The sequence below is a fragment of the Henckelia pumila genome, chromosome 3, assembly GCF_033568475.1.
Source record: "Henckelia pumila isolate YLH828 chromosome 3, ASM3356847v2, whole genome shotgun sequence".
In the NCBI taxonomy this organism is placed as follows: domain Eukaryota; kingdom Viridiplantae; phylum Streptophyta; class Magnoliopsida; order Lamiales; family Gesneriaceae; genus Henckelia; species Henckelia pumila.
Window position 1 is genome coordinate 54,371,516 of NC_133122.1, and position 11,104 is coordinate 54,382,619.

At 34.7% G+C, this 11,104-nt stretch overlaps 1 long non-coding RNA gene across 1 annotated transcript; it reads right to left on the reverse strand.

The window, feature by feature from the left end:
• Positions 1-333: 333 nt before the first annotated feature.
• Positions 334-9,038, reverse strand: LOC140891001 (uncharacterized). Its single transcript, XR_012152394.1, has 3 exons — positions 8,832-9,038; positions 6,460-6,977; positions 334-707 (listed from the first exon to the last, which is right to left on the reverse strand). It is a non-coding gene; the product is annotated as an uncharacterized lncRNA (long non-coding RNA).
• Between the last annotated feature and the right edge of the window lie 2,066 nt (positions 9,039-11,104).

Here is an 11,104-nt window from a genome sequence, read left to right on the forward strand (position 1 = left end):
ATTTGTTTCAAAATACCAAAAAATTATAATCCGAGATGAAATAGATTTTATACCACGGATCTTTAAGAATATTTAGTCATCGAAAATTTTAATTTTTTATTTCAAAACAACGAAGCAAATTTGTACCAGCGAATATACATAGATCATTCTCTTGGTTTAACTTGAAGGTTGGAACTCCGAAATGTTGCTGCAGAACATAGAACATTCTCTTAGCTTATGCAATGACACTAGATTGATATTGACGAGGCTCGGAAATCATGTTTTGGAAGGACAAATTGAAACGACTCTGACTCAACTTTCAAATTAAACTGAATAAAAATACGGATTTTTTTTTTCAAAAGTTTTATAAAAATTTCGGCATAACCTCTCTGTTTATATTACAACCAACCTGTCTCAGACAGCAATCAAAATAAAATAATAGAAATAGACGACTGACGACACAAGAACTAGACCGAGACAAGAACGAAGCCCAAGAGAGGTTCGGCATACAAGTGTTCACAAGATTAGAAATCTAATGTTTACATGCCCAAAAACAATGCTATCAAAACATTACATCTACATCTGACAATTAAGCAAAATAAATGCTTCTTAACATAAAAATTCTAGTAACTATGCGGAAGACGAGCATTGGTCGAAGGGATGTGCCGTGCCCACATCGCAGTCCACTTGATAGTCTTGCCCCTCGATCAAAATGAAATACTCCTCACCTGAAAACAATAAGTGTAGTGAGTCTAAAAGACTCAGCAAAAATATGGGGAATAACGAGTACTACGTAAATACAAGCACACACAGATTAAAAATAGCTGATACTAAAAATACCTTTGTTTTGTGCTCTTACTTTAAACAAGTAAATAAACTTCAAAATGAATGAGGGAACATGAATGAAACATATGCATGGCTAAGTCAAACATAATCAATGAACTGCATAAACTGAATCTGAATCTGTAACTGTAATTGTGACTGTGAAATTAGATCCTTGATTGTGACTCTGTGATTTCGATCATGATCGTGACTATAGTGCACAATGCCGCAAGGAGGTCGAGATGAAACCCAACCCGTACTTGCCCTATTGGTAAGGGAGACCATAATAGCTCCGGCCCCACACGAACACATGCTAAGGTAAGGTACCCCATAATGAATTGGTAAGGGAGGCCAAAACGTCTTTCAGCCCCACACGAACACATGTCAAGATAATGTAACCCATAATGAATTGGTAAGGGAGGCCAAAACGTCTTTCAGCCCCACACGAACACATGCTAAGGTAAGATAACCCATAATGATAGTCACAATCATCTCACTTCGTTCAAAATATTTTCTTTCCTTCTTGAATATGGGACTTAGCATGCATATATAAATATGACGTACATGTAAATGTTAATCAATAATCATGCATATGACTCACACATGGATGATCGGGATGGTGATTTAGGATCTAAACCAAAGGATGGAGAATTTAACCCATAAATTGCACTTACTACAAACTCGAGCGGTTTGCCCTTAAAATTAATAACTTGCTCGTTTCTTAACCAAAAAGGGTTCCGCTTGAAACCTCGACTCCATGACACTTAGAACTAAGTAGGAAAATCATCCTCGGAATTTATTTCCTAAGCGATCATTTTACAAAAAACACAATTCCGGGCAGCAGCCCTTTTTGCTTCGAAAATTCTGCACCTATTCATTCAAATGTCTAGAACTCAACCAAGACTTATCCGAATTAATTCCCGCTTGAACCGACACATTCCCAACATCCTAGACTATTTCCAAACCCGAACCCTTAACCAAAACACGAGATTTCCCTTGTTTTACATGGCCAATACCGGACAGCCTTGTTACTAAATAATTTCTGCACATGCTCTCTCCTCTAGGATCCTCTTCTAGGCCTCCAACCCAAGCTCCTACAACTTTCCAGCCTACAAGCTAACATCATGACCATTCCATAGACCTACTCGAACCACGAAACGGCTCCTCAAACCAGGTCCTAGTTCGATCCCAACAGTAAACTTCACCTCCCAAACTCGATTCTAAATGCAACCGATTGAGCAGCCCCTTCTATACAATCATCGAGCCTCTTACCCCCAAATTCGAATGCACCTCCAATCCAACCTACAAGCCAACTACAATCCATCCTCAAGAAACTACCATGTGACTACATTTCACCCATGGTAGCTCCTAAATCACCACCCAATTCAACACCAACAAAGCACAAGATTTTCGAACCAACATGATAGGATAAATAATCTGGAAAAAAAAAAAAAGAATTCGAACCACAAAAGCTAAGAACAAAACTGGAAATGCTCGAACCAACACTATGAGAGTAACTCAAAATTTTGAACACATAGCATGAAGGCAAATCTTGGGAATTTCGAACTACAAAGCATAAAGAAACCTGGACAATTCGAATTCATGACATTTCCCATAAATCATAGCAGCAAAACGGCCCAAGCAAATGCAAGAACTTTCTGAAAATTTTCGAAGAGCAGGGCAGCTCCATATATTTCGAAATTAGCATAAATTGCAAGAACATAGTTTCAACATGAAGCATAATATTCCACATAAAGAGAAAGGAGCCCATATCCTGCCTAAGCTGCCAAACGGAGGTCAAGGGCTCGAGTGAGCTAAAAGCCGAGCCATGGGAGCTGAGACAGCCCGCACAGCTCGAGCTGGAGAGGAGTTGCGTCGGGGTTGGGGGCTGGCCGGAGCAACTGGTGGCAGTCGTCGACGGGAAAGATTGGAGAAGGAGTGAAGATGCCGATGAACTCCATGAAGAACAGGGGAGAAATCGTGAGTTGAGTGTGTGTGAATGTGTGTTTGGGGCGTGGGTTTGAGGGTGAAATTTGGGCTAGGGTTAAGTCTTTGAGCCTAAGTGGAAGGTTGAGAGTGTATGTATAAGTGTAAGCATATAAAATGTGAGTGAAATGGGAAAAATGCTTCACACCTTTAAAAATTGCTACTCAAACTTTAGCAACTTAGGACTATGAATTTAATTGCACTAAATAAAACACAAGCTTGAAAAATCAAGAATTTAACAATTTAAATATTTTGATGACACGACAATGAGTAAAATATTTAAATATCAAGCAAAGCGATTTAAAATAATTTAAACTAACTGGACAAACGTTTAAAAGCAATTTAAATAAATACACAAGCGAAAATAAAAATCTTTAAAATAATTTGGGCAATTAAAAAGGATTTAAATAAATAAGCTAGACATTTAAAATAATTTAAAATAACTAACCGCTAAACTTAGGCTATTTAAAATAAATAAATTGGACACTCGAAAATATTTAACCAAATAAGCTAAACAATTAAAATCATTTAAAAGAATAAACTAAACCATTAAAATCAAAAATCATTTTAATAAGAAAAACCTAAACCTTTAAAATATTAACACAATTTAAATTGCACAATAAAATCATTTAGACAGATAAACTTAAACAATTAAAAACATTAATTAAATAATTAGTAAAATAAAATCATTTGAACAAATAATAAAATATTTTAATTGCACATAATCCAGATAAAGAATTTAAATCAATTAAACTTAAAAATAAAAAATCCTAATATTTATTAAATTTAATGCAAGCGATTTAATAAATTGGATTTTTGGGCGTCACAGTTCCTTTCCCCCTTAAATGGAATTTCGTCCTCGAAATTCAGGACTTACTAACTAGGTTCGAATACCTTAGACCAGATCAACACTAAGTTTTCCAACTTAGCACCTACCTGAGTTGGTCCAAGTCAGCTTTCGCTGCGCACTCTGATGCTTACTGATATCTATATCATCAAGAACCAGACTAACTCTTACTGCAAAATAAATTTGCAAACTCCTATTTATCCCCAACTGGTTGTAGCTTAAGAGAAATTTCTAATCACTGTTCCCATTTGACTGTAAGAGTTTTAATTCGCCACCTAAACTCCTAAAATATCTGATACCTGTCTTAGTTCGATAACATTAAATCCTAGATCGCAACTTCAATCAATAAATATCCGTAAAACCAATAAATAATTTATGTCGACATTTCTCATAACTTACAGGCTTCCTAAAAACGAAACTATGCTTAATGTCTATTCACCAGCAAAACTTAACTCATATAATCTAGAAATTAAGCTCTTAAGAAATTCACAAGTCCTCGAAAAAAAAAATACTTAGCGACTAAACACTAAACTTTTCTAAATAGGATAGCTAAGTGACTATATGATTCTACCTCGTTAGACCTTAGGATACGGGATAGATCTGAACCATTCCTATAAATAAAATAAACTTACTCCTTGATACGAAAATAAAATCTTAAAATCCACTGTTGTTCAGTTCGAAGGTATTAACCTATAATATATAGAATCCAAATAGGTGACTAAACAGATCCCAAATATTCATTCACCAATTTATACGTTCATCTCTATCATCTTTGATTCTACCGAAAGTTCAATTCTTACATAAAATTTTCCAAAGGATTTACCCACTTTTCTCCACCTCAGATGCAACGACTAATTAATCCATATTTATCCTTGAAGCCAAATCATACCACGAGCTATTATCCATTTATTGGATTAGACGGTCTCTAAGTACCAAATAATTCCTACGTATCACCCGAAGCCATATCTCAAATCCCTAGTTCAACTTGTTAGCAAGTTTGGAAAATCCAAAAATTCCCAAATTATTATATGTACAACCTGAATTTATATTTCAAGAACTTAATATAAAATTTAGACACCCCGAAGAGTTTGTAATCTGATCGTACATGTTTTCTAATTACTCCTCCAATACCTTAGTATTTCACTGGTAAGTAAATTTACCGCTTATCCAGAAAACTTTCTAAATATTCTATTCATCATTCTATGTTCATAGTTGGTACAATAGCCTTACCGGTTGATCTTCACAAAATCTTAGAATGCTAATATAAAGTACCCAAAAGTATTCTAAGGGCAGCTCTGTTTTCCTATCTCGCGACTGATCACCCATTTAGCTTACCGAAGTCATCCGTTTACTCTTAACAATCCTATTTAGAATTGAAACAACCCATTCAAATAATTTACTAACTAGTAGTCTTCTCGCTGGATCTAGTTATAACTAGTAGTCTTCATTCCTCGGATCACAACAACAACTTAGGATTTTATCTGGTACTAATATTAAATACCAATTGTCTAAACACATACTATGCGGTTACGAACCAATTCTTTACACAAGAAATCGAAATGATAATTTGAAACTATGATCCACTCAAATAATTCAACATGATGGATCAGGAAAGAAAACAGACATACAAGTAATGCTGCTTAATATGAAATGAAATAATGCAAGCATTACAAACAAACGAGCTAAAAATAAAAATCTAGATAAGTGAAAACAACTCACTCATAATTCAATTCTAGGGGTGAATGAATAATAATGGAGGCTCCATGAATAATAAATATGAGCCAACAAGATACAAATCTCGGGATCATTCACCCATGGGTAATGAAACCATGCTCAAACAATTAAATCACAATCAAGGCAATCAGTGTGACTTCATTCGAGAGAAGTTCACACAAGTTTATCAGGGGAAAAACAACGGTCTCAAAGTAAAAATCAGATCACACAACGTAAGTAGATTACCAAAAAGGAAGGCAAGGTGAATCTTACTCATATCAACATGCGACTCTAGAACCGAAGAAAAATTTCAAGAAGTAATAAACATGAACAAGAGTTTATTAAGAAGTTCAACTAATGCCAAGGTGGCAGAATTTAACGCCGATTGATGTCATATGAACCCATAAATGTTCAAAGGAAGTGCAAAGAAATTTTGAATACTCAAAAGTATATGTTGCAACGGATGCAAACACAATTGAAGCATAAAGAAATTAATGATCGGAATAATGGTTCACAAAAATGAAAGGCTCATAATAACCGATTCACTAATCCTCGAAATCAAATTTTCCCAAATAAAAAAAAAAAAGGAAACTCAAACTATCCATAGTAATATAAAATAAAGTACGTATCCCAAGTCTTCACACGAGTCCGATTCACTAACATAACTGACAAATACACATCTATCAACTTCTAAGCAAACTATGCACTTAGTTACATCTGACTAGAATCTAATGTAAGAAAATAACTTACAATAATAACACACAATTAAAATATCCTAATACGCAGGTTTAATATTTCCCAACAACTCCTACAATCTCATAAAAATATTAGCACTACATAATAACTCAAACAACACCCACGTAATGCCTAAAACTGGAAGGAATATTGGTACACCAACTCCGTTTAACTTGGAACCGCATGCTATATAAATAAACATTTGAATAATACACTTCAAACTACTAAAAGAAATCTTTAAACAATAAAAACACTAAACTACACACTTAAACAAATTAAACATCTAGTTTTAAAAATATTTTAAAAAGAAGGTGACATCAAAACATTTAAAGTAATAAATCAATTACGACTACCATATAAAATTAATTAAAACTTACAGACTTTGAGGCGAGACTTCTCGAGTTTCTTGTAACTGGCAGTAGGCACAACCCAAACCAGAACCATGCTCTGATACCAACTGAAACGACCCTGACTCAACTTTCAAATTAAACTGAATAAAAAGACGGATTTTTTTTTCAAAAGTTTTATAAAAATTTCGGCATAACCTCTCTGTTTATATTACAACCAACCTGTCTCAGACAGCAATCACAATCAAAATAAAATAATAGAAATAGACGACGGACGACACAAGAACTAGACTGAGACAAGAACGAGGCCCAAGAGAGGTTCGGCATAACAAGTGTTCACAAGATTAGAAATCTAATGTTTACATGTCCAAACACAATGCTATCAAAACATTACATATACATCTGACAATTAAGCAAAATAAATGCTTCTTAACATAAGAATTCTAGTAACTATGCGGAAGACGAGCATTGGTCGAAGGGATGTGCCATGCCCGCATCGCAGTCCACTTGATAGTCTTGCCCCTCGATCTAAATGAAATACTCCTCACCTGAAAACAATAAGTGTAGTGAGTCTAAAAGACTCAGCAAGAATATGGGGGGATAACGAGTACTACATAAATACAAGCACACACAGATTAAAAATAGCTGATACTAAAAATACCTTTGTTTTGTGCCCTTACTTTAAACAAGTAAATAAACTTCAAAATGAATGAGGGAACATGAATGAAACATATGCATGGTTAAGTCAAACATAATCAATGAACTGCATAAACTGAATCTGAATCTGTAACTGTAACTGTGACTGTGAACTTAGATCCTTTATTGTGACTCTGTGATTTCGATCATGATCATGGCTATGGTGCACAATGCCGCAAGGAGGTCGAGATGAAACCCAACCCGTACTTGCCCTATTGGTAAGGGAGACCAGAATAGCTCCGGCCCCACACGAACACATGCTAAGGTAAGGTAACCCATAATGAATTGGTAAGGGAGGCCAAAACGTCTTTCAGCCCCACACGAACACATGCTAAGGTAAGGTAACCCATAATGAATTGGTAAGGGAGGCCAAAACGTCTTTCAGCCCCACACGAACACATGTTAAGGTAAGGTAACCCATAATGATAGTCACAATCATCTCACTTCGTTCAAAATATTTTCTTTCCTTCTTGAATATGGGACTTAGCATGCATATATAAATATGACGTACATGTAAATGTTAATCAATAATCATGCATATGACTCACACATGGATGATCGGGATGGTGATTTAGGATCTAAACCAAAGGATGGAGAATTTAACCCATAAATTGCACTTACGACAAACTCGAGCGGTTTGCCCTTAAAATTAATAACTTGCTCGTTTCTTAACCAAAAAGGGTTCCGCTTGAAACCTCGACTCCATGACACTTAGAACTAAGTAGGAAAATCATCCTCGGAATTTATTTCCTAAGCGATCATTTTACAAAAAACACAATTCCGGGCAGCAGCCCTTTTTGCTTCGAAAATTCTGCACCTATTCATTCAAATGTCTAGAACTCAACCAAGACTTATCCGAATTAATTCCCGCTTGAACCGACACATTCCCAACATCCTAGACTATTTCCAAACCCGAGCCCTTAACCAAAACACGAGATTTCCCCTGTTTTACATGGCCAATACCGGCCAGCCTTGTTACTAAATAATTTCTGCACATGCTCTCTCCTCTAGGATCCTCTTCTAGGCCTCCAACCCAAGCTCCTACAACTTTCCAGCCTACAAGCTAACATCATGACCATTCCATAGACCTACTCGAACCACGAAACGTCTCCTCAAACCAGGTCCTAGTTCGATCCCAACAGTAAACTTCACCTCCCAAACTCGATTCTAAATGCAACCGATTGAGCAGCCCCTTCTATCCAATCATCGAGCCTCTTACCCCCAAATTCGAATGCACCTCCAATTCAACCTACAAGCCAACTACAATCCATCCTCAAGAAAATACCATGTGACTACATTTCACCCATGGTAGCTCCTAAATCACCACCCAATTCAACACCAACAAAGCACAAGATTTTCGAACCAACATGATAGGATAAATAATCTGGAAAAAAAAAAAGAATTCGAACCACAAAAGCTAAGAACAAAACTGGAAATGCTCGAACCAACACTATGAGAGTAACTCAAAATTTTGAACACATAGCATGAAGGCAAATCTTGGGAATTTCGAACTACAAAGCATAAAGAAACCTGGACAATTCGAATTCATGACATTTCCCATAAATCATAGCAGCAAAACGGCCCAAGCAAATGCAAGAACTTTCTGAAAATTTTCGAAGAGCAGGGCAGCTCCATATATTTCAAAATTAGCATAAATTGCAAGAAGCATAATATTCCACATAAAGAGAAAGGAGCCCATATCCTGCCTAAGCTGCCAAACGGAGTTCAAGGGCTCGAGTGAGCTAAAAGCCGAGCCATGGGAGCTGAGACAGCCCGCACAGCTCGAGCTGGAGAGGAGTTGCGTCGGGGCTGGGGCTGGCCGGAGCAACTGGTGGCAGTCGTCGACGGGAAAGATTGGAGGAAGAACAGGGGAGAAATCGTGAGTTGAGTGTGTGTGAATGTGTTTTTTTGGGGCGTGGGTTTGAGGGTGAAATTTGGGCTAAAAATGCTTCACACTTTTAAAAATTGCTACTCAAACTTTAGCAAATTAGGACTATGGATTTAATTGCACTAAATAAAATATAAGCTTAAAAAATCAAAAATTAAATACTTTAAATATTTTGATGTCACGACAACGAGTAAAATATTTAAATGTCAAGCAAAGCGATTTAAAATAATTTAAACTAATTGGACAAACATTTAAAAGCAATTTAAATAAATACACAAGCAAAAATAAAAATCTTTAAAATGATTTGGAAAATTAAAAAGGATTTAAATAAATAAGCTAGACATTTAAAATAATTTAAAATAACTAACCGCTAAACTTAGGCTATTTAAAATAAATAAATTGGACACTCGAAAATATTTAACCAAATAAGCTAAACAATTAAAATCATTTAAAAGAATAAACTAAACCATTAAAGTCAAAAATCATTTTAATAAGCAAAACCTAAACCTTTAAAATATTAGCACAATTTAAATTGCACAATAAAATCATTTAGATAGATAAACTTTAACAATTAAAAACATTAATTAAATAATTAGTAAAATAAAATCATTTGAACAAATAATAAAATATTTTAATTGCACATAATCCAGATAAAGAATTTAAATCAATTAAACTTAAAAATAAAAAATCCTAATATTTATTAAATTTAATGCAAGCGATTTAATAGATTGGATTTTTGGGCGTCACACAAATTCTGGCTGAAAGTAATGTGGATCACAAATTGCTTATTACAAGAATGTCTTTGACACCTTCTGATCCAAGACTTTCTTTTAAATTTCAAAGAAGACAGTATTATTTGATTGTATCATATGCAATGACAATCAACAAAAGTCAGAGTCAATCATTGTGTAAGGCCCGAAATATTAAATTATTGATTATGGGATTTGAGAATTAAATTCCATATTATGGGCTAATATTGATTTGAGAAGTTATGGACATGATAGATTTAATTTTCGAGCCGAAAATATTTAATTTGAAAATTTACGGATTTTGAGAATTAAATTCCGGGAATTCTTATATTAAAAGAATAAATATTCGATTTGAATATTTATGGAATTAAAGATTAAATTCCATGTTTCGGGAATTAAAGAAGATTAATTTTGAAGATACAACTTGATAAGGGACTGATTTGCAAATATCGAAGTTGAAGGGCTAAAATGCAAAAGGCTGGGATTATTTGATTAATCCGAATTTATTTAATTTTAATCCGAGAATATTTAATTTGGGAATATTTAGAGTTTCGATTTAAATTCTAATATTCTTAAATTATTTTGGATTGAAATTGAATTAAAACGAAGGTCGAGGACTGAATTGCAATTAAGGAAGATTTGAGGGACTAAATTGCAATTAAGCAATACATATCCGATTTTATTTATAATTATCAGAATGAAACGTGTTTAGTTGAGAAAGAATTCAGAAATTTGAAACAGAGGTCGAAGCCCTCTTCATTTTCTTTCGATTTCGATTTCGATTTTTCAAATTGCCGTAACTTTTGATTCGATAGTCCGATTTCGATTCCAAAATATGTTCTGGAATCCTTGCAACGAGACCTTCGATTTGACGTAAGTTTTTGTTATCTTAACATGGTTTGAAAAACGAAATATGGCAGAGCTTGCTGTTGAAGTTATGAATGTATTCTTGATCTTGTATGCATCCCGATATCAAAACCGATTCGAAGATTGATTATGAAATGAACTTGTTATGATTTCCAGCTTGTATTTGATATACTTAGCTGCTATTATGAGGATTAGAATGATGTATTAATGATTTAGATGCACGTATGATTTTCTTATGAAGTTAAAGAAGTTAGCTTCGAAGTCGATATTAAGTCGGTTACCGATTTTGAATCGCTACGCCGTCGATTCATGTTTTGAGACTAGTTTGATAGCTGATTATCAAGATGAGATGTTCTTTGAAATGTTATCGATGATATAGCATTTTTATTCCTCGATTTCAGACTAGTTTTGAAGGTTAACGACTCAAGACTCCGAATTCGAATTGAAGAAGAAGAAGGGAGGTTTGAAATGCAGT